Raw genomic sequence first — 22,468 nt, 5'->3', positions numbered from 1 at the left:
AAACACAACAAGATTATAGGTTAGAAGTTCACATGGGGCAAAATAAATAAATAAATGCTTCCTCAAGCTGTTGGTCCTGCAGCCATATTTTCCGTGGAGCTTTTCACTTTAGTTCACCTCTCTCCAGGGACCCCACTGGAAAAAATTGCAAAAAATTAAAGAATCTATCGACACAGTTGCAGCTCAGCACCGTCACTCCAATTTAGAAGGCTGTGAGCTGATCCTTTTGACCGTGTCTTCAGGTACCTGGGCCATTTCTAAGCCACAGATGATAATCCTCGAGGGACCCTCATTAAGTCTTTGCTCCAATTAAGCCACACTCATTTTCCTGCAGCACAATTGCTTCGTACCACACTGCACAAATCCTCCGACAGTGGATTAGGCTGATCAGCGGGTGGGATGAAAATAGCAGCATTCGTGAGACGGTGCAAGAGGTGAGCATTTCTAAGGTGTCAGCAGCAGCAGCTCATATGTCTGGTGGTGCCCATCAATCAATTCTGAATTCATGGAAGCTATAGATTTGAAACTATTCTCAATTCCTAGCTACTAAGTATATGGCTTATTTAAGCAGCTTGCATATGGCCTAACATAAGAACCACTAAGCCAGTTTTGCTGAACTGCAATAGCAATAAATTCCAGTAGCCATTACAGATTTTGGTACCTACATTTTTTGTCTTATCCTTCATAGTTTCACAGTCTGATATGATTCCTGCAATATGGATGAGAGAAAATATATAGGTTTTCTTTACATGTCATTGACTTTGCACTCTGTGTTTCTTTCATGTAACCGAAAGAGATCTTGGTTTATGTTGTTTGTGAGTGATATCATCATATTTTCATATACAAACGTGCACAAAAAAAAAAAACACACACACTTAAACTGAATTGCCTTGACTTGTTTCACATTGTAGTTTGTATGTCATTTTGGCATCCTAGGCACAACAAGCCTTGGCGAGTTTACTTTTACCCTTCATGAACGCAGCCTGTTCATAAGAGACGCTAAGTGACGAGAACAGTGGAACCAGTGTTTCATGTATGGTGGGGATGCTTTACAATCAGTTACTTGTTTAATCCCTGATTCTTCACGGTTGACTGAACGTGCTGCTCTCTCCCAATCAATAAACAACGCTGTCAACCTGGATCACTGCAGCCATAGCAATCCCAGGCGTCTGCAGATCAGTCAAGCAATATGGATAAAGGTTGGTTCATTGAGTTAAATGTAAACTGTTGCTCATGGGTCTCAACAGTCAGTCATGTAGTACTAGACATTGGATGTCTAGGACTGAACCACAAAATTGAATGGCATAGTAGCAAATGCTACCCACTCGTCTTTCCCAACTCAAATGGTGGTGTAATGAGCCATTCTCTGGCAGCTGCTAAAGCAGAAAAATGATCAAGTTGACCAGGCACGGAGAAAGATGCGGTGCATATGTTGAATGGGTATTTTCTTGCCTACTACCCTGGTGTGGTTTAGGTGATGTTCTTCTTTGGACTGACATTTCTTCCCGGAGGTTTATCCTGGTTCGCTGGGCATTTGTGGTGGGTGAGTTGGTTTAAGTCGTGAGCTCACTCTCCATGTCTTCTTTGATTTGTGTTTCTTTTGTTTTCTTTCAGACCCTGGAGTAAGTGACCTGTGTGTAGAGGTTCACTGGGGGAAGGACTTCTTGTTTCTTTTGCAGTGTATGGACATCTGACATTGGGAAGCCCAGCAGGTATGTCAACATATATTCATATCTTCTTGTAATTGTGGATTCTGTTGCCTCTTTTCAGTTCTTTAGTCAGATTTGGATTGAAAGGGCGGTTTTGAATGAAAAGGAAGCTAAAAAAATCTGGCTAACAATAGCCTATGGTATTTTGGGAAAAACCCTTACCATCTCTTGAAGTGCATATAGCAATATCAGTGTTTCCCACACATTGATTTATTTGTAGCGGTCCGCCACAATTTCAATATTGGCAGCCACATATTGATTTTTTTTTTATTTTTGGAGCTGTGCTTCCCATTTTTTTTTTCTCTTCTGCAAAGAAGATGGCTGGCCTCATCGTCGAGATCAAGCCCCCTCAAAGAGTGCCAGGCCTTGAAGCCATTTTTTGACGTGACTAAGCCGCGTAATTACATCATCATGTGATGTACTGTTGGCTTTTTCCCAACAGCTAACACAGTGAAAGAAGCGTCTGTAGAATGGTAGGGTTAGCACAATAAGATTTCGATTACATTTCATCCCCATCCAAGTTAACTCCAGGCTAAGCCGAAAGTCAGTCGTTTGGCGGAAGTCTTGAGTGCGCGTGCTCTGTGGCACCCCAGCTAGACAGCAACCGCCACAATTAAAGTCTGATACTGGGAAACACTGATTATCTTTATAGGACAGATCCGAACATAATTATTAACGTGTTTTACAAGTTGAAAATAAACAAGATAGGTAGGGAAGGGTGGCATTACCCCGTGTATTTGAAAAATGCATTAGAGAAGTGAGGGAGCAACAACTGTAGGTGTAGCCTCGTAATGTAACATGCGAGGCAGGAGGGGGACACAGGGGAGACCAACTGACCACTGTACAGTTGTACGAACATCGATGTGTAGCTGCTGCTCTGAGCTAACCAGCCATGAGAAGCTACTTCCTCTCTGCTGGAAAGAAGGGGACTGTGGAGCTTTGGCAGCACATTTTTGACCCTTTGAGACAATCTGTGTGGGTACCTGTGAAGTAGCAGTGCTAGCGGCTCAATCATGATAGACTCTTTGGTGTGTGTGTGTGTGTGTGTGTGTGTGTGTGTGTGTGTGTGTGTGTGTGTGTGTGTGGCTTTGGAGAAATACTCACACATTGCTTCTATATTTTTTGTCAGAAAACCCATCTGTATTAAAATCAGAGCCAACAAGAATCAGAGTGATTAAATGTATAGGTTTTAGTGTTTATTGTGAAATTCATCTTTGACTACTTTAGCTTTGCTTTCACCCTGCAGCAAAAGACTGAAAGCTGTTCTATTTTGAAACCACGCCCTATTCACACAACTGATACCTTGTGTGTCAGAAAGTGTCAGAAATTTGCAGGCCTGATGTCACTGTGCCATCTGTTCCAGTATGTAGATCCCTTGACAGTGAAAGCCCAATTACCCCCAGTTATGCTATATCTCAGATAATTAACACGTTTGTAATGCTCTGCTTGCATTTAAATGTGATTTTCAGCATCACACACCCCGAAATTTACTACAATACATGTTGTCAGTGGTTAAATTGAGATATTATCTACAAATATATGTGTCTTTGGAGTATTAAACATTACAGGTCAGATTTTTCCTCCTCATTTTTGGGTAAAGCACCGTGATAAATGTGAAAGAAAAGAGAAAGAGGTTCCCATCATGCTGCTCACTGGGATTTTACTATTTTTGGAAATTATAAACATAGGCCTTCTTGTCTTTCCCAACTTGTATCTCAAATAGCCTCAATAACCACACTAACCCATGATGATGTGCCAGTGTAGACATCTGCTGCAGGACTTTATTGCTGATCATCATCAAGTTCTCATGTTATAAGCCAACCAAGCGAGCCACCTAGCACACAAGTACCTGCTTTTTGAAAACATGTGTGTGCCTGATACATGCAGACGGAAGATAAAAACAAGAATTACAAAGCACATTGAATACCTGCGTCATCAGCCGTGTTTGAACAGTTCTTTTGTCTGAGAAAAAAAAAATAAAAAATAGACAAAGGGGGAAAAAAAGTAGTTTACTTAAGTGAATCACCAGCTTCGACATTGCTTCCTAATGCTTTGAGGCATCAAAGTGACATTTTCTTCCCAAAGGGCAGAGATGACACAGAATAACTTGGAGGGTGTCAGGCACATCTAGCCAACATGCTTAAATGCCCAGCCTCAAATGCCAATGCTGCATGTTTCTGGTCAGACCTAATGTCTGGTTAAGATTTCCTTTCATGTCACTTTTTCAATAAAAGCACCCAGGCAAGATGTAGCAAGAAAAGACTGGGACCGGTTGGAAATTAATGTGATCACGTCGGGGAAGGGACTGTGCTGAACGACGTGTGGAAAGAAAATGTGTCTGTGAACCCCCTTGCTGCCGTGAGGCATAACACAATTAGACTTTAGATTGTTTTTTCCTCTCCCTCTGCCCATCTGATTTCTGCTCTTGCCAGGCTATTCTCTTTCATCTGCTTTATTCCTCTGTATTGTCATAATGTAGCAGACCCTGAGTGCTCTCACAGATCACTGGTACAGCTTATCAGTGAAGTGGTGCCGCTTCAAATTGGGTCCCTTAATTTAGTCTCTCTACATTCATTCTCAGGATTACACTTTCAGGGGAAAAGGCTGTAGTGGTGGAGAGGATAGATAAACATACTTTTAGGTAGAACAATCGAGAGTAGTACATGGAAATCTCATGCCGAGTTTAGGAACTGAGAGACGAAAGAAGAGTGTGTTTGCAGTTCTGAATGTTGAAGCAGGTCTTCTCTTTTGAAAATGCCTTCCCTGATCAATCCTCAGCGGTGCTGGAGAGATAAGTGGAGGTTTGACATTGGGTAAAAAGTTAAACTTCAGGAAAAATTTCAGCATATCTCAGAAATATTTTTACTCCTTTACTCCGTTACAGCTGACTTTTTATACAGCATCTGCTTTTGAATAAAAACAAAGCAAAAAACCTGGCAGTCCGACATTAATTAACCCACTCAGGTTCTACTAATAAATTAGTTATGGACAAAACCTCACTTAAGAATTATTTAGAGTCCTATCAGCATCATCACTTGTAGTTTTTTGTTTTGTTACATAACAATAAACCATGTTTACGAGGTGTTATTAAGGGAAACATACTGATGGTTGCAGCTGTCCAAAACCGTACATTTACTGAATGTAATGGGTATTTTTACCTACTCTCTGGCTTCTACATTAGTATATGCTCAATTTTCTGACTTGTTGTCAGATGCTGATGTTTCATTATAACCAGAGCAGCTGTCTCCAAATTTACATTTCAGATTGTTTTTTAGGCATCACTCTTAAATGTGAGAGTTGAAACGATATTCATCTGTGGCCGCATTTTACTGGAACGAACGTAAAGGCATGATTAAGCCATTAAGGCCACATCTGCCAGCCTAATTCCTTTTTAATTTGCTGAGAACTCTGCTGTATATTGCTACAGTGGATCTGACATTTTGATTAAGCAAGGGCTGTAAAAATGATTACCGTGAGGTTGCACAGTGCTACTGCTCACATCACTGTGGAGAATAGTAACCAGTGGTCCACAGTGTCTGCCACTGCCAAACCAGCACACCGCAGAAATTGCACTGACCTCCTCAGTGTCATTACAGCAACCTGTGTCACCCATGTAACACAGAGAAGGTTTTTTTTCTGCCATGCACATCAAATACCAGTAGAACCAGTATTATTTTATGGAACACTCAGACATTACAGCTGAGCTTATTACATCAGTGTATTTAAATCTATTTTAAAGACCTTTTTTCATGGTAAATCCCTCTTGAGATTTTCTTTTTTCAATACTGCCGTTGGCATAAACACTGGGACTGGAAATAGAACTCTTAGATTAATTTGACACACAGGAGACCAACTTGCGACACTGAAGCACAGAAACCACGAATGATGCTGGTAAATACTGTCAATATATGTTTGACAAAAGGATTTCCAGTTTGCATGCATAATTCCCTATTTATGCGTTAGCATATCCTCATGTATATTGATGCTAGTTTTGTGCCTGACAAGGGAAGAATTAACCTTGGATGATTTTACCTCTAAATCTGTTTGTTGTAATTTCCCACCAGAGGACAGCAGGAGAGATCAGCCTGTTGATTGCGGTCAAATGACTACAGTATGTGCGTTTTTTGTGTTAGGTGTTGTCTTATAGACATCTTTAACCAATTAAGCATAAACCTGGAAACAGAATGCATTTGTCCTCATCTGAGAGTTGCTGGTTTGAATCTGCAGTCAGTAGAACTGGCCAAATGAATGGTCTGCACTCCCCCTTTGCCGTCTGGTGTCTGCAGTGGAGCTGATCAGTAATGTAAGGAGGAAGAGTGTGACTGTACTGAGCTGCTGCCCTGTACATAATATACAAAAGAACACACTGTTACTGTGTGACGGAAGGATTTTTAAGCGCATCGTTGCTGCAAGACATGTCATATATAAATCCTTATCCTTATGCAATGTTTACAACCAGTGAGTGTATCTATAGAAGCAGCCTAGCGTCAGAGCGCTAAGATCTTATAGAGTATCGAGCATATTTAAAGCTTTATATTTACTTGGTGAAGTTCAGTGAATGTGATTTTCCTGACGGAGGGTTTCATGAATATGTATGAAGCTGAAGAACTGCTTCGGTTAACAGTGTACTCACTGCCCGGCTTTCACGCTCAGCGGCACCTTAGCACATGAATTTACGCTATAATAATACACAGTTACAATGTAATTGTAACGACACATGTTTCCCTGTGACGTTCAGCAGAGTCTCGTGGATTAGTTTGATAAAAAAATTAATTCTGTGCGCTGGAATGATGGTAATCTGAGGCAAAAAGCACGGAGCATTGGTGGTAGCAGGCAATTATAATCGACAGGGGGATTCAAGGATTTCTCAAAGCATTCTTTGCACATCCTTGTCAAAGCACAGTTTGACTGGTATAGTGAGTGGGATGTGTCAGACAAACAAAACAGGGTGAGGACTGTCTGAAAGCTATGGAGTCTTCTCTTCTGACTAATGTTGCAAAGCCAAAGCAGAGAAAAGCAGTAGGCACAATGGACAGCTCCGCTCTGTGCCATGTTCTCCTAAGGACCTTGGACAGCTCCCCAGGGATCTGACCACAGTCACAGACGGTTCATCTGGAGTTTATCTACAGGGCAACGACCCCAGTATCTTTCTTTTTCATTTTCCCTTACTTCTCATGTCCTTTCTTACTTCAACAGCACATTCTTTAAGAATTCAAGGTACTCTGCTTCTTGTGAAAGATTATTGGATCAGTGAGCTAACTTTTTTGTAACAGGTTTAGTTGGCTTTTAGACTTATTAACTCACTTTTTGTGAGATAATCTATTCCTAAACTGTTCCAGAACCCATCCTAGTGGTCATTCATTTGTCTGGAGATGTGTTCCAAGGGAGCCCGAAATGCGTAAATGCTGTATCGAAATTTAAAATGATTACCATTTGTATATTTCATTCAACAGTCGGGAGCTGTCTGCAAAATGAAATGTTGTAGTCATGACTGTGTATGTTCTGAGCATAAAATGGCTACAGAACAGCCACATTTAAAGGGTAACTCCAACCATTTTGTACATTGAAGTGTGCTTGCATGTCTTGGGGTGTACTATGTGAAAAAAGTAGTATGGAGCCTTTTGTGGCTTCAGAGTAATCTGCTTGTAATCTGATAAATTGCCTTCAGTGATGTCACTCTTTGGCGATGTTGCAGTGTGGGTAATGTTGGCAACAGCTTTTGAAAAGCAGTCCAGTGGTCTAGAATTGTACTCTCATAACACTGTTGAAATCTCTTTGGACAGTTTAAAAAACAAAAGATTCAAATTAATACGGCGGAACCAGAGATAGTCCACTAAGAATAAACTATGACAAACACAGCACACATAAAAAACACAAACAATACTCAACTTTCCTTGTCACAGACGACACTCCCCTCAGCAACAAGCTGACACTTTGTTGTCTCGATTTTGGCAGCCTTTCCATGTCATAGAATTTAAAAAAAAATAGATAAATCAAAAAAAAAAAAAAAATCAATAGCTGAAGATCATTGTTACAAACTAACTGCACTTGGAAGAATAAAAAGCAGGCGTCCTAAACGGTGACTGGTTCAATGTAAATGAAAGCTTTCATGTTTCATTACTGCAGCCCTGATGAGCATCAGGTCAGCATCATGAATAGAATAACCTTTTATAGCCAGAGTGTGATCGCACAATATTTCACCTTATCCTGAACCGCCTCATCTGGAACTGTCTACATTGTACGTGACTCTTTATTACAAATGACATTGCTGGGATGTGAAGACAGTCACATTTTGCCTGGAACATTCATGAAGTTGAAAGACTGCACACTGTAACTGGCACGGTGAGACTGGCTGTGCTGGAAAACCAAAAGGTTGAATAAAGCTGGTGAAGGCTTTATCTGTCAGCTTCCTGTTCCAGTTTTTCTGTTCACACACGTTAGTTTACTTCATTCTGAATATATAGTCATTGGAGAATCACAACATGAGGAACTGAGTCACTGTAATATTGTTTTCATAACATCAACATGTTTATACTTATGATACAGTTAGACTCTTTCTATGGGTTAACTGAGTCATGCTGTGTACTGTTGAAGGTTGTAATGGAGATTTCTTGCATTACATGACATGTTTCTCATCAGAGTGCTTTGGGACTAAGGGACCAGAAGAAAGATGTGTATCAAAGAATAAAAATACCTCTCCAGAGGGTAAAAGTTATTGAATGTCAAAGTAAATGCATTTCAAATTTATAGAGGGAATGCATCGCAAATGTTCTCTGCTACTTTTATACTGTGAGCAAAAAGCTAAATGTGAGCAGTAGTGTTTTTTTATTTGAGGTTATGCATTAATGAAATTAAATGTCTCATGCTTAGTAATTATACAATTTTAGCTTTGGTTTAATTCCCCCATTTTCCAGTTTCATCATTGCCTGTGAAATGTTTAAAGCCCCTGATGTATTTCTTATCCTCAGATACCATTGTTGTCTCGCAGAACTCTTCAGAACTCTTTTCTTTTCTCACGTGAGATAGTGGAGTCAGATGTCTTAATCATGCAGCTAATTTATTTTGTTAAATTGGGACTTCTTTCACCTCTGAAGAATGGATCTGCTTTTACAACTGTTATAATTACAGAAGCACCATAATTGCCCTTTTGTATATGCAGATAGTAATAATGATAATACATGCTTGTTGTTTGATTTAAAAAAAAAAAATCTGTAGCAAAGGTTGAGAAAGATTACATCACTGATACTGTTACATCAGTGACGCAGGTTGCTGGTTGGACGGACACTTTTGAGTCATGTCTCCATCTTTTACTTATGTTGTTGCTCTTTCTCACTGGATATCAGTCATTGCTTTCCAGAGAATCTGTGGTTCCATGTTTCTGCAGAATTAGACTTGCTGGCTTCATCTTCCGTTTTCCTCCCTTGAAAATGTTTGTGTTACTAAAACTCCAAACTACTTTACCTATTGGGGCCAGCATGTCTCACTTTTTAGTCATCTTCAATTAGTTATATATTCAGTATGCAGGGCTTAAAACTATGTAGTCATCATACTTGCACTTGGTCCTCAGAAAGCACTCACATTCATGACCAGGCCATTGAGTGAATATCCTCTTTCCTGGCTGTATTAAGCACACCTTATAATCTTCAAAAGCAAACTGTGATCTAAATTCCTCACTGCACATTCATGTTTATGGATGCCGGAAATGGCGAATGTGAGTTTCCATCATGCTTTGACTGTAACACATCAAGGCATAACCCATCTACCGGAGCCAGCATCACCCCGGTCTGTCTTCTTCATCTTCACTACAGAAGGCTGTTTTCACACCTGCCAGGGATTTTTTTGTCTCCCTCTCTTTCTCTCACTCTGTCTCTCTGGCTAAATGTGACTCGTGCACCCAGTACACCAGTTTTGTTTTTTACAACCTCCAACAGTGTGGATCTATCTGAGAATTCCAGATGTGCTTAACCTGCTTCTTTCAAGCTTTTTTGGGAAGTCAGAACATTTGGCTGCTATTCCCTTGTTTCTGTGAGTGACTAGAGAGCCAGACAGACCTTTTGTTGCATGGCTCTTGATTATGAATTTCAAATCTATTCAAGTTCTATTCAAGTTCATTATTTGACATGTTGTACAGCGGTTTCTTAATTAAGGGTGATATAACTGCTGGAGGCTGAGCTTAGAAATAATTTTCTTACTTTATTCATACAAAGTTCAATGGAAATGTATTTAAAACACAGGCCAGACTGTATTTCTATGACTACTATGCTTACTAATTCACAGTTGAAATATAATTAACTTGAACAAATTTATGGAATACTTTGGGGTTCAGTTTTCTTGATATCCAATTGCATTCTATACCATACTGTTTCAAGTCAGAATCCAGTCAACAGCATGAACAATACATGTAGATTGTTGTCATTGTGACTTTGGTTGAAGCAGGCAGTGACGAGACTGTCAGTGTTAGATGTAGACAGTGCAGCAGCTGACTATAGTTTATATTTCATTGTGTATTTGTGGAGCTAAAAGGTTTAAATAATTAATCCAATGGCCAAAAATGAATTGAAAATAATTTCAGTAGTTGAAAAACAAGTTTTAAGCAGAAATATCCAAAACTCAAATTTGAAAATTTGCTGGTTTTTGTAATCATCCATGATAACTAGTAATTTGAAGATTTTATAGTTTAACCTCTGGGAAACTGTTAATCAGTCACCCGATAGATAAAGAAAAATAAAAACATCCAATAAATACAAATAATAACAATAAAAGTAATTATCATTTTCACCTCAAAGAGATCACAGGCTGTTTAACAGTATCACAAGCCCCTTGTTCCATACGATCTACAAGTATTACATTGTGTTTTATCTGTACGGCCATGTGGATGGTGTTTGCTATGTCCAGTCTTGAATTTTGAGACTGCGCTCCTTCACACATTTGATAACTGTCCAGTTTCTTCGGCTGATGCACCTGCAGTGTTGGACCAGATGGTTTGGCCTCTTTGGATGCTGCTGATGTTGTGTAGAAATCCCACATACCATAGCACTGATTGCTAACCCCTCTTTGTAGCTGACAAGCGCTGCTAATTGCCATTTAACCAAATATGACCCACCTTTGAAGCCGTGTTTGTAATTGTGATTAAGCTTGTCTTGGCCCTATTCCTTGAGGTGTTTACATTATTTTATGGGGCCGCTGCATCAATGTACTGTGGCTAATGGGGGTCTGTACAAGGTGCCAGGTAAATTAATGTGAAAAAATAAAAAGGTTAGACTGGTGCACATTGTATAATGATGATAATGTTAACTTCAGACTTCACATCATCACCTGCAGCATCTCTCCCAAAGCCAGCTGTAGTGGTATTATCACATGCTTCTATCATGTACGGTGGTCTTTTCAACATGGGTTAATCAGAGCACAGCAGTAGACAAATGGTTAAGGATTAGATGGGCCTCCACGAAAAGAAAAAAAACATTCAATCTTTTCTCATTGTGACTCTTTTGAGCAGCCCTTTAGCGAGAGCTTATATCTTAAACTGTCTGCTCAATAACTCAATTCTTCTCTTATCTTGGGCACAAGGAAGAGATATAGAGTGAGGTGGGAGAGCTGTCTCTCATTCCCAGTAGGAAGTCTCCTGCAGGTCAGACTGTAAAGAAATAAAGAGCGCCCCATCAATGATGTCTTTGAGAGATTACCATGAAGATGGGTCTTAATAACATGGCACAGCATGTGACAACAGATGGTTTATTGATAGGTTGTATTGAAGTATTTGGTGGTGACAAATTGTTCCACAGATAGGACTACATGGAGGGTTTATTAATGAAAGAGATGGGACTATTTGCTGCATTGATTTTCTTTATACTTTTGCAATAAATACAAGCCTAGTTTGGTTTCAACAATTACTGGAATAAGGGAAGGGAGTACACAAGTATACATTGCTACCATGTCAATACTATCCTCATATAAGATCACAATGATCCTGGTTTTTGCTTTTTCTGTGAGTATAAAGCTGCAGTTGGTAACATTTCTGAAATAGTTTAGTAATTTATTAGATTTAGTAATAACTGAAATCGGACGTAATGTTTGTTGGTAGAAGTCATGTGACATAATATCTCAGGATGCCATAAACAGTGGCAGCCTAATTCCTCTGCTATACTAATTTTGATGTAGAATGTGTGGTAACCCATCTGTGCAAGAAGGCTGCTGAGACAGAACGTGTGACTCCACCTTAAACGCTGCTATGGGGTGCAGGCAGGAGGAGTGGGAAGTGTTGTTTAGGTGTTCGATGTACATATTTTTCAAGCCATCTTTGACTTTGAAGCCGTCATAGGTGGGATGATGGTTTGGCTTATGCAGTATTAATAGATGTGCAATACATTTTTCTCTTATGCACAGCCGTGTAGGCTTTACAAAGTACAAACAGTTCAGACTATATTTCCCTCAGCTGTCTTTGACGAGTGCAGTGGATGTTTGAGAGCATTGATCGTGAATATTGAATAATTTTCAGGCGGTTTAGTGTCTCTATCAAGATAGTAAGTTGACAGTTAAAGCTGTGCGTAAGCTTTGTCGTCATTTTGGCTGACCTGTCTGCTTAGCAATTAACAATCACCTCCCCTACTTCACAACGCATGTCTCAGTGTGTGTTGAGACATACGTGGGGGAAAGATGAAAGAGACACTGATGAGTCAGAGAGCAGGTACTTCACATGGTGTGCTCTCAAAAGAAAAAAAGTGAATAACAGAGACAGAACTTTTAATCAACAATGGACAGACTCTGTCATGTTGATTCTTCCAACTGGCAGTTCAGAACCAGTAGCTCGAATCTCATATGTTCTGAGAGCATTGCAATTGGTAAAAACCACAATGTTTATGCCACTGTGAGGTGCTCAAATCCAAACTAAGGGCACAGTCAACGAGGAGCTGATATTAAACATAGCTGAAATATGGAAATGTACTTTATTTGATTTATCAGTTGTTCACTACATACTTACTACACTACTTCTACAAACTGTATATGGCATTGAATTATTATATAATGTCATGTTCACTTGAGGAAATTGTCTCTAACTGGAACTGAAAATATAGCAGCGGCTATTTAGCACCTATTGTCATCATCAAGGAAAACCCACACGAGTAGCAAACGGTTTGCCTTCTTTTTGTTCCTGTCAACATTTCACAAGTCTGTGGATTTATCCTCTCCATCAAAGGGTCCCAACACCCATGATGGGAACCAATTCACTAGGCCATCATGATTCCCATCTTCTTACTACCTGTGCTTTCCCTGATTTACTGAGTGACACACATGAGATGTTATTTTGCAGTATCTTTTATCTTAGAATCACACATTACAACCAGTTTTCTTTTGGAATGATAAGATAACTAAAAACAACAGAGATAACCAATTGAATAACCATAATAGCTCAAGAGAATCTTTTCTCATGAGGAAACAAAGCACCACTCCTGACAGGACACAGTGATGTGAATAAGTATTCCAGTGGAAAAAAAAAGAACATGTTTACACTAATCCATCCAGACTGCAGATATTTATGCTCCGCTTTTCCTCAGTTCTTCCTCCATTTTAAGTTTTTCTGTGTCTTGCCAGTTCTCAATTTATTCCCCCATTTATTTATTTATTTCCTCAATTTCCCTGCATTTATATGTCTAGAATTTGTATGAGACACGTTATTTGCATTAGTGGCTGTGCAGAATAAAAATTTAACTCCATTTTCTGGCTGGTATGCTCACCCTTGTTTGTTCCCTGCCCTTTATTTCTTTTGCTCTGTATTTGACATTATTTGGTCAACTTGTTTGTTGTCATACCCAGTTTGTTCAACTCTGTGTTTGTCTGCCGTTGTATTTGTCTTAATGTTTACAGAGAGCAAAGATGTATTTGCCCTCTCTTGTTTGCTTTTGCTGTTTAGTGAGGAGGTTTTCAGCTTCTGCACTTGTAGAGATGAAACCAGAGAGAGGAGCTGTGGATCCCTGAACACGCTCACCTGCTCATATATTCTGTGGAGCTCCACTGAGAGGTGTATGTTTCCTGAGAACAAATATTAACCCATGGCTCTTCCACAGAATGTGGGAAATATAACAATGAATCCTAAAATGTTATGCTATACAACAGTCCTTTATTAAACACTACTTTTGATAGTTATACTTTTGAAAGTTATATTTGCGAGTTGAATATTGTGACAGTGTATAACCACCTTATGTGGCGCTGTGATGTTGGATTGTAGCCTAATGGAAGATTAATCTATGGATCAGTTAGCTCTTTTTATAGAGATGGTTTGATTAGACATGTTTTTATCTTAATGATCATTTTTAATAATGTATTTTAAATAGTTGTTTGTTTTTAACATATAAAATAACAAAGTACAGTGTGTACCGTGCACACACAAGCCAAAAAAATCAATTGTTAGCAGTCAGTAGTGTTGCTCTGGTGGTCGGTGTTCCCGATGCGACACGGCGGCTGGGCACACACCAGTTACATGACTTGCCCGCTGCCCTCACCACCATTTAGCTTTTGTGCTTTTATGCTTTACAATACCTAGTCAGGCGACAGATGCTACAGTTACAATCTACCACAGGCATCTACTCTGCGCAGCAACGGTGCCAGCAGCAGAATCAGAGAGATTTAAGAGAAGAGAGTAAGGACACTTGACTGACGAGACAATGGTGGATCATTTAGTGCTAAAGTTAAAAGCAAAGCACCCATTTGGTAATTTTTCAGTTTCAAACCTAATGCAAATAGGGAACCTGATAATGTGGAGGAGGGAGCATGAGTTGGTTAGGAGATGATAAGTTGAAGCTGTGCATCTTTTCATCTAACAGCTCCTTCTTGTTCCACAGACAGAATGAAGCTACTTCCAGACATATTTAAAATTGATCCATGTCAACGAGTGTCAAAGATTAGCATCGTTTTGCTCTGTAGACACATTTTGGATGAACGATACTGGCACTTACTGAACACACTGCATTTCCTGCGACCTGCCTGCTTCAGAATAAAAGCTCTGCAGATCTGGTAGCTTGTGTACTGAGATAACCAGAATTGTCAGTGTGAGATTTCTGCAGCTTGAGAATAGATGGAAGAAATATTAATGACGTCAGCTGAGTCTGACATAATGGAATGTTTGCTCATCATTTGGGTATTTTCACATATCCTTTAGCCACTTACATATCACAGCTCTAAAGTGATGTACTAATTTATATTCATGGTGATACTAATAAATATGCCGATACATGTGCACACGCCACAGGCCTGTTTGTGTTTATATCTCCACCAGGAATATTCCCTCTGCAATGTTATGAATCCAGTTATCAGATTACAATCTACATGAGAGAACATAATGATTTGTATTTAGAAATCTGTGTGCGCACAGTGAGTTGTTTATGATGTCCCAGCCCCCTGTGGAGCCACAAAGGTTGAGAGCATACTAAGCAAAATGTTGGTGTGCAAGCAATAAGACAAGCGAGGCCTTGTCCTCCTCTGAACCAACAAAGGGGTCATGTTTGTATAAAAGAATCTGTGTGTGTGTGTGTCTATGTGTGAGGGAGTCATTGCAATCACATGAAGACAGAAATGCCAGGCCACCTTGGTAATAAGAGAAAGCTCTGAGGTGGCGATGACCAGTCTGACATCCACCATACTTCCTCGACCTTTGACTTTATGCAATCTTTCCATGTTCAAGCAAACATTATCTGGGTCATGGAAATACAAATGTCAAGTATTTCCGCATGAGAATAGTTGTGATTTGGACCCTGGGGGCAACGACGGCCCAGACGTTTGTTTTTTCTTTCAGCTTACATTCTGATTTCCCATTCCTTCTTTTCCTCCTCCTGTTTCTCATGCCTTCCTCTCGTCCGCTCACCTCTACCTCTCCTTCCCTTGTGCTCTCTCCCTGCCTATGTCTGCAATGTAGTGCACAGAATCTGTCCACTTGCTTGTAGAGAGCGTTGTGGAAATGTTGTGTGGCAGTACTGAGGACAATGGCCTGCGGGCGTTTTGTGATGTAATGATCCCTGCCATCGCCTCTTGCCCCCCTCTGGTCAGCGGAGGACAGACGGGGATGGAAGGTAAGTACAGAAACACATAAGGTGGATATTTGCTGGGAAGCACGTGACTGGACAGTGGCCGACTCAGATATCGTACAGGATTATTAGTCGGTGAACTGAGGTATACAGACTCTCACTTTCCTCAGCAACTACTGCTGAGGTGCACTTGGATAAAGCAATCAGCCTCCGGATGCTCCGGTGAAGCTGCTCAGTGGTGAGCTCCAAAAAAACGGTGTCTTCTCTGTGAAGCTCTCAAGTGTAAATGTGTTTAACCATATGACTGTGAAGCAAAGCTTTACTGGAGAAAGGGATTCAGGCTCACCGAATGTTTTCTTACTAATTGAATGTCTCACTTGGAATCATTTAACATATGGCAGAAGAGGAATTTGCTACAGCAACATCTAAGGATTGCTTTCGTCTACAGAATTTTTGAGCATTTATGGAAAGGAAACCAACCAGCCTGGTTACAATGACAGCTTGTCTGTGCAGGCAGCTTAATATGGCCTGTTATTACATCTATTGTTTGTTGTTGACCTCTAGTGGCCTCAGTAATAATGATGGGAGAGAAGGGCGTAGTCGGGTCACTCAGCAACTGAGTCCTCAGATGAAGTAGTTTGTGGACTGATGGCTTGAGAAAACAGGAGAATACCATTAGTGTCCTGTGTAAAACCAAAAGTGAGTAATAATGCCTTTTGTACTTAAAGCGACATTATTACATTATTACTTTAGCCGAAAGTAACCGCTTCAAAATAATTTTGATGATACAGTGTTTGAGTAGGAGAAATGCTGTCGTGTACATTTTCCGTGATTGGGCCAGTCATTTATCTGTCCGATATATATCACGCATGCCTCATTTTTAAGCAGTAATGTAAAATATTCACCAGTTCTAGCTACTCATATGAATATTTGATTTTTTTTTCAAATAATCTTTTGCAAAGAAAGTTAAATCCATTTGAAAAAGTATATGTGTATATAATAACTAATATTTGAGGCTTTGGTAAATACAGACTGACATGTTTCCCCTTTTGTCTGATTGTTACTGACTAAATGTTCGATTAATTGACCAAGTGTGTATACATTTATACTGAAACTAATCCCTAGTCATTAGTTGTAGCACTTCCTTTTTGTATAGAAGAGGGAGAGATACATGGACACATGCAAAACCCCTAAAAAACTTGATGCCAGAAGAGTTTTGGAAGAGTCCAAACAGTGCTCTGTTTGTTTGTTCTTTTCTCACAGATGTTATTGTTTCCTAGAAGCAGAGGTCAAGATCTCCATTCTGAAAGCAAGAGCATTACACAAACATACCATGAATTGAAACAGCAGCAAAACAAGTGTGAAAGCAGGCCAGTGGGGTTAGAGGGGGACGGTTGACCTCAGGTTTAGACATAAACAAACAAACCCAGTGTGAAAACAGTCAAGGAAGCTGTTTGTGGGTTCTTCGCGGTCTAGGATTCTGTGGTGTGAGACTAGTAGCCTATAGCGATTGACTCATGTTGTGTTTGGCTTTATTGTGTCTGTAATCCAGCATGTCTGCTATCATCTGCTCAAGCTTTTGCACATAGGTACTGAAGGTGGTGTGTTTAGGATTCTGACCGGCTGTTCTCAGCACAGCCAGAGGTTCATTTCAACTGCCAGAGCAATAAAATCTTAGAAACACAAGTGGAACTGAAAAGCCATAAAAAACAAACTTCCGCACCAAATGTTTGTAAGTTGTCAGCATGCATGTGCATACAAAAACATGTGGATTGTCAGTCAGCCGTTTCTTACCTGTTTAACTAAGAGCTGACTTGATAGAGAGCTGACACACCAGCAAACAATCTATAATAGATGAAAGAAGAAGAAGAAATGTGCACAATTCAGCTGTTTTACTGCTCTGCAGCTTGAAAGTAGTCAGTCAGGGTTCCATGTTCAGATTTGAGATAAAAAGAAGCCTGTAGATTTAAAGGCAGTAGACACTGGTAATGGCTACAGAAGTATGGGGTCCATTACTGCGGCGCTGCAAGATAAAATTGCTTTTTAGTGGTTGCTGCATTTTGAAGTCACATTTTGAAACTAAAATTTGGTTTAGACTGGAATGGAAAAGCCTCAAGCTGTAGAGCACAAAGTCATCATACAATAACACGACTGAGAACAAGGCTTTGTGAATCGAGCCAACACTGCAGTCATCTCTGGAGGACACAGCAGACCTACATATTCCAATCAAAATCTGTTCAAACCGAAACACAACTAATAGGAGGAAAATTGTCAGTAATTAAAATGTACATCAGAACTTCTTGTTAAAAAATACACCACAGGCTGCTCTTCCATCTGTTAATTACTCTATGAGTGGCTTGTTAAGTGAGTGCCTTGGAAATATGCTCATTTCAACTGCATTCAGCTGATGAGCGTGACTTCAATGATGAGGTTTAGATTTGTGTTTGTTAAAGCCAAATTTGATACATTTCTTTAGAGTATGTCCTGTCGCTCTCACTTCAGAGTTTCTATGTTTAATTACACAGCACATAACAGCAGTTCATTAAATGCCTCCTCACTGTATGTGATTTGTCTTTTTAGGTGTTTAGGTGTTATTACTTTCAGGTTTGCATAACATTTCTCAGGCCGGTCTGCTCTGTTGAATAAGTCGTTAGAGGATGCGTCATATCACTGCTGTCAAAATATGTTGTATGTGCACTTGTGATTCCATAAGACTGAACATGTCAGGGAAAAAACATTACAATATTCTTCACTGCACAAACATCATGCTGAGTTTAAATTGATGATAACATGTTTTGTTTATATTAATTATCTAATCTCGACAACCGTCATCTTCATGCTCCCATCTTCGTGCTCAGCAAGGCAGACTTTTAAAAATCCTCATCCATCATCGTGTCAGCATCTTGCTGAGTCAAAGCTCCTAGAACACCTCGTCATTTTCTCTGTTCCTTTCTCCTTCCTGTGTCATTTCATAGGAGGATGTCATCTCAAACAAGCAAAATCACTTCAGTCAGGGTAGAATTCAAATCTTAGCAACATGTTACAATATTCACTGGCTCATAGCAAAACTGTGTAATATCAGGATTGAATTTTCCACATTTAGTCTTCTTTTCTCTACAAGGTATTGATTTACATAAGAATTATGTATATTCTGTTTTACTGATATTATTGAATACAAAATGTAGATATACAGCCTCCAACACATTTGTTTGTTTTTTTTTCAATAATCGATCAAATACCTTTGACGAAGAAACGCAACAATAAGCTTGTGTCATCCGTGTTTCTGCATTATTACCATTGGAAAAAAAGTTTTCATTTAAATGTATATAAAGCACATTTTTGCCTCCTGTATATAATACATATAATGTATAGTCCTTTCTATATTTTATCTTTTATCTCCCTAAATCTTTATTGGTAGTTTTAGTATTTTTAAGTCTTGTACTTATTGTATGTCTGTATGTCTGTCTACCTGCTACTGTCACAAGTGAGTTTGAATAAAAGTCTGAAGTCAGACAACATATCTGCTAATATTGATACGGCTATGAGCCGATATCAGCCAACCGATATGCAGGTCGGGAATCTTTATGTTAATACGTTTTCAGGATAATCTTTCCTATAATATGTCTACTTTCTAAATAAATCTTTTCTGTTGTCACATAGAATTGTTCGGTATTAGAGAACTGCGCATAAGCTTTTATTATTGAATCGCTCACTAAAGAGCCTGATCTATGCCAACGCTGAGCTGTGTAAAGCTTCTCTGGATGGACGGGCAAAGTCTGTGGTGAGGGGAGCCAAGCTGTGATGAAGCAATAGAAGACAACTACTTGTACCGAGCAGCTTTCCAGATTCTTGTCCATGTGTGGATTATCACTGATAGAGTGAAAGTTCAAGGTGCATAAACACTGAAAATGTATTTCAACTTGTACACAACTTCAGTTATGTAAAAATATATGGAATAGACTATGTGCTTTTGATGCAAGCACTCGTCAGGTTGAATAGCGAGCCTTGGTAGAATTGTTTTGAAATATGAAGTGTTAGGTTGTGATTATTAGGGTCAGAACACAGAGTGCTTTGCCTTTAAGCTCCGGCATCTGCGAATCATCTGAAATGAATGTGCTCCGGTTACACAACCGCTCATTTTAATGTTGAAGCTGAAGCCAATGGTGTGTTTTCCCGTGAACAGCGCCATCACAATGAATTCTGATTGCAATGATTCACCCTCAAAATTAGTCGTGTTTCTCTTCTTGCAAGGGACGTGCTTCCAGCAACAAAAGCATGTTTGCGCACTTTCATCTGGCTATCCCTCGCTAAAGTGGGATCGCCCACACATTCCCCTCTCCACTGAAAAAGGATTTGATCACTGCTGCCAAGCGGAGTCAACGCTATGAAAATGTATTGCAAGGAGTGGGAGAGATCTGTGTGCAGGCTGACTCTGCCTGTGATGTCTTTATCAGGGGTATGCAAATAGTGGCATCGCCTCATTCCAGCAATGAGCGGAACACATTGATGTAGTGTTTTGATGCAATAAAAGGATCCAGAAATAAAATGATTTGTTTCATTGAGTTAATGATGCATTGTAATCACTGAGATCTCTTTAAAATTGTACTCATCAGTTTGGTCATTCAGTTACTGTATCGACTGAATGTCTGTTGAAACCAAACATGCCATTCACTCCGTGCCGCTCCGTGCCAGTTGGGTCTCTGATGTTCATATTTTTCATTAAGTGTGAGCCTTTAATAATTTATAATACTGTAATGATCATTGGGCTCCTTGTGATTTAAATATCCAGAGGCAGTAGAGTGAGAGTTTTCTTCTACCGTGTGACTTCTTTAGTTTTTTAGCACCTGTCTGAAAAACACTCATCTTTATTTTCATGTGTGTGAATAATTAAAAAACAGGGTGACATATATTGTGAAATTTTAATGGTATCTTTACACCTTAGCTGTGGCTTTTCACACACCTCCCACAATCCTCTTAGCATGGTCTAAAATAAATATTCTGTACATCATCTTGACAAAAGCACTGCGTTCCTCTTGGTTTGTCCTTTCTGTCTTTCGAGTGTCTGTTCCACTGTCAAGGACCCTAAAATGCATCGAGTCGTACACCAGGCAGAACTCACCTTCACAGAAACCATCGTCATTCATGTTCGCATGACTTCCCTCCGGGATGCATGTTATAGACAGTAGAGCTGAGGAGAGAGACACCCAATCACTATCACACACTTTTGTGTTCACCCCCATGACAATTCACTGTTTTCTGACACAAATTGCTCGCTGTTCCACGGTGAAAACCAGCTATCACTGTCGGCCACCTTTATATAATTTAATGCAGAATTTGCATATTGAAAACTATAACTTGCCTGCCTTTGCACTTTGAGCTGAGTCTATGTATATTCAGTACTCTTTATGCAAATAGACAATTAAATGTCACCGAGCCTGTTGAGTTACATTTTACACTGCTTTCCTATTGAGATTCACTTAAAGCTGAACTAGGTGAGGTTTCTTTTTTTTCTTTTTTACCAAACAGAAAGTAAATTCAATATTAAGTCTTAATCTCAGTTTAAATTAGTTGAAGTGAGTTTGAAGAGAGCTCTCAACTCCTGCTAAATCTTCTGTATATAGATCTTTGTTTCTGTACGGATTGCTGCTGTTGTATGAGCACTGGGCAAGAATATTATTCTTTCTGCAGAAAATCACTATTCTGCAAGCATCACATTCATCGACATATTCTTTGTTATACAGGAATTACATGGGCAAGGTTGTGTTATTGTGTACTTTTTGCTGACATTCTTCACATTGTCTCTTTGTGTTGTGCTTGAATGTTTTTGAATCGTTGCCTTAGTAGTGGTGTGTTTTGCTGGTTATCTAAGAGTTTTAATGCAACCTTACTCAACCTAAGCTACACTTGAAACTATTGAAGAGCTCATTTTCTTTCTTTTTTGTTAAACTTTTTTCTTTGACATCTATAATAGAACATACACTCATACTGGAGCGACCCATTACATCATCAGAGATGTGTCTGTTATACATGAAATATGTACTCGATCATATGAAGTCCCTGAGGGGAAATGACCAGCCGGCACACCAACCAGCAAACCCATCTGGCTGCCAATGTATTTACTGTGTCTTTTGATCCATATCGGGGTTTCTTCTCTTTTGTCTCTTTATCTCTCTTGTTTATCTCTCTGTGTATCTCTCTCCCTCCATATTGGTCTTTTTCTTTCACATGCCCTCATGTGTATAACATCAAACATGCAGTGTGATCATGTAATTAGTCAGAGCTCCTTGATGCAACATGTACACAGCAGTTGTGGATCGATTAAATCTGTTGCCTTCTGGAGATAAATGGCAACCGGTGCAGTTAACCAGATCTGATTGTCATTTAGTTAATTACGACTTGGATCGGCAACGAAGCCTTTTAAGTGCTGAGACCGTCCTCTATCATCTGTAAGTCAGAAGAGTCAGTTGGCTTAGAGTGTGTGAGCCTGTACAGTGACAGTGTGGAGTGTGACTTTGAGCATTGAGGCACTGTGGGATTTAGAGCCACATCTAGTGTGTTAATGTGCTGCTATCTGCCCACCAAATGAAAAGCATTATGCTGCTGTAATGGAAAATACTCAACTGCAATTTTGCTGTTTTACATTTGCACATTTGTTATCAAAAGTTTTTAAAGTTGGTCTCTGGAGCCTTCTCAAACCCACTTTGTATTCTTAGAAACAGCTCGTGTTCTACATGACCCATGGGG

At 39.6% G+C, this 22,468-nt stretch overlaps 1 protein-coding gene across 12 annotated transcripts in view; it reads left to right on the top strand.

Annotated features, from left to right (window-relative positions):
• lingo2 (leucine rich repeat and Ig domain containing 2) overlaps positions 1-22,468 on the top strand; it is a 210,959-nt gene that overhangs the window by 71,989 nt on the left and 116,502 nt on the right. For 10 of the 12 annotated variants that reach the window (XR_005071131.1, XR_005071130.1, XM_037077163.1 and 7 more), the window contains one exon: positions 1,615-1,712. The exons of the other annotated variants lie outside the window; for them this stretch is intronic. The gene's annotated coding sequence lies outside the window, so the exon portion shown is untranslated. The remainder of the gene's footprint in view (positions 1-1,614; positions 1,713-22,468) is intronic. 12 annotated transcript variants of the gene reach the window in all.

The sequence above is a fragment of the Acanthopagrus latus genome, chromosome 18 (assembly GCF_904848185.1).
Source record: "Acanthopagrus latus isolate v.2019 chromosome 18, fAcaLat1.1, whole genome shotgun sequence".
NCBI lineage: Eukaryota > Metazoa > Chordata > Actinopteri > Spariformes > Sparidae > Acanthopagrus > Acanthopagrus latus.
This window is presented reverse-complemented; position numbering and strand designations above follow the sequence as displayed.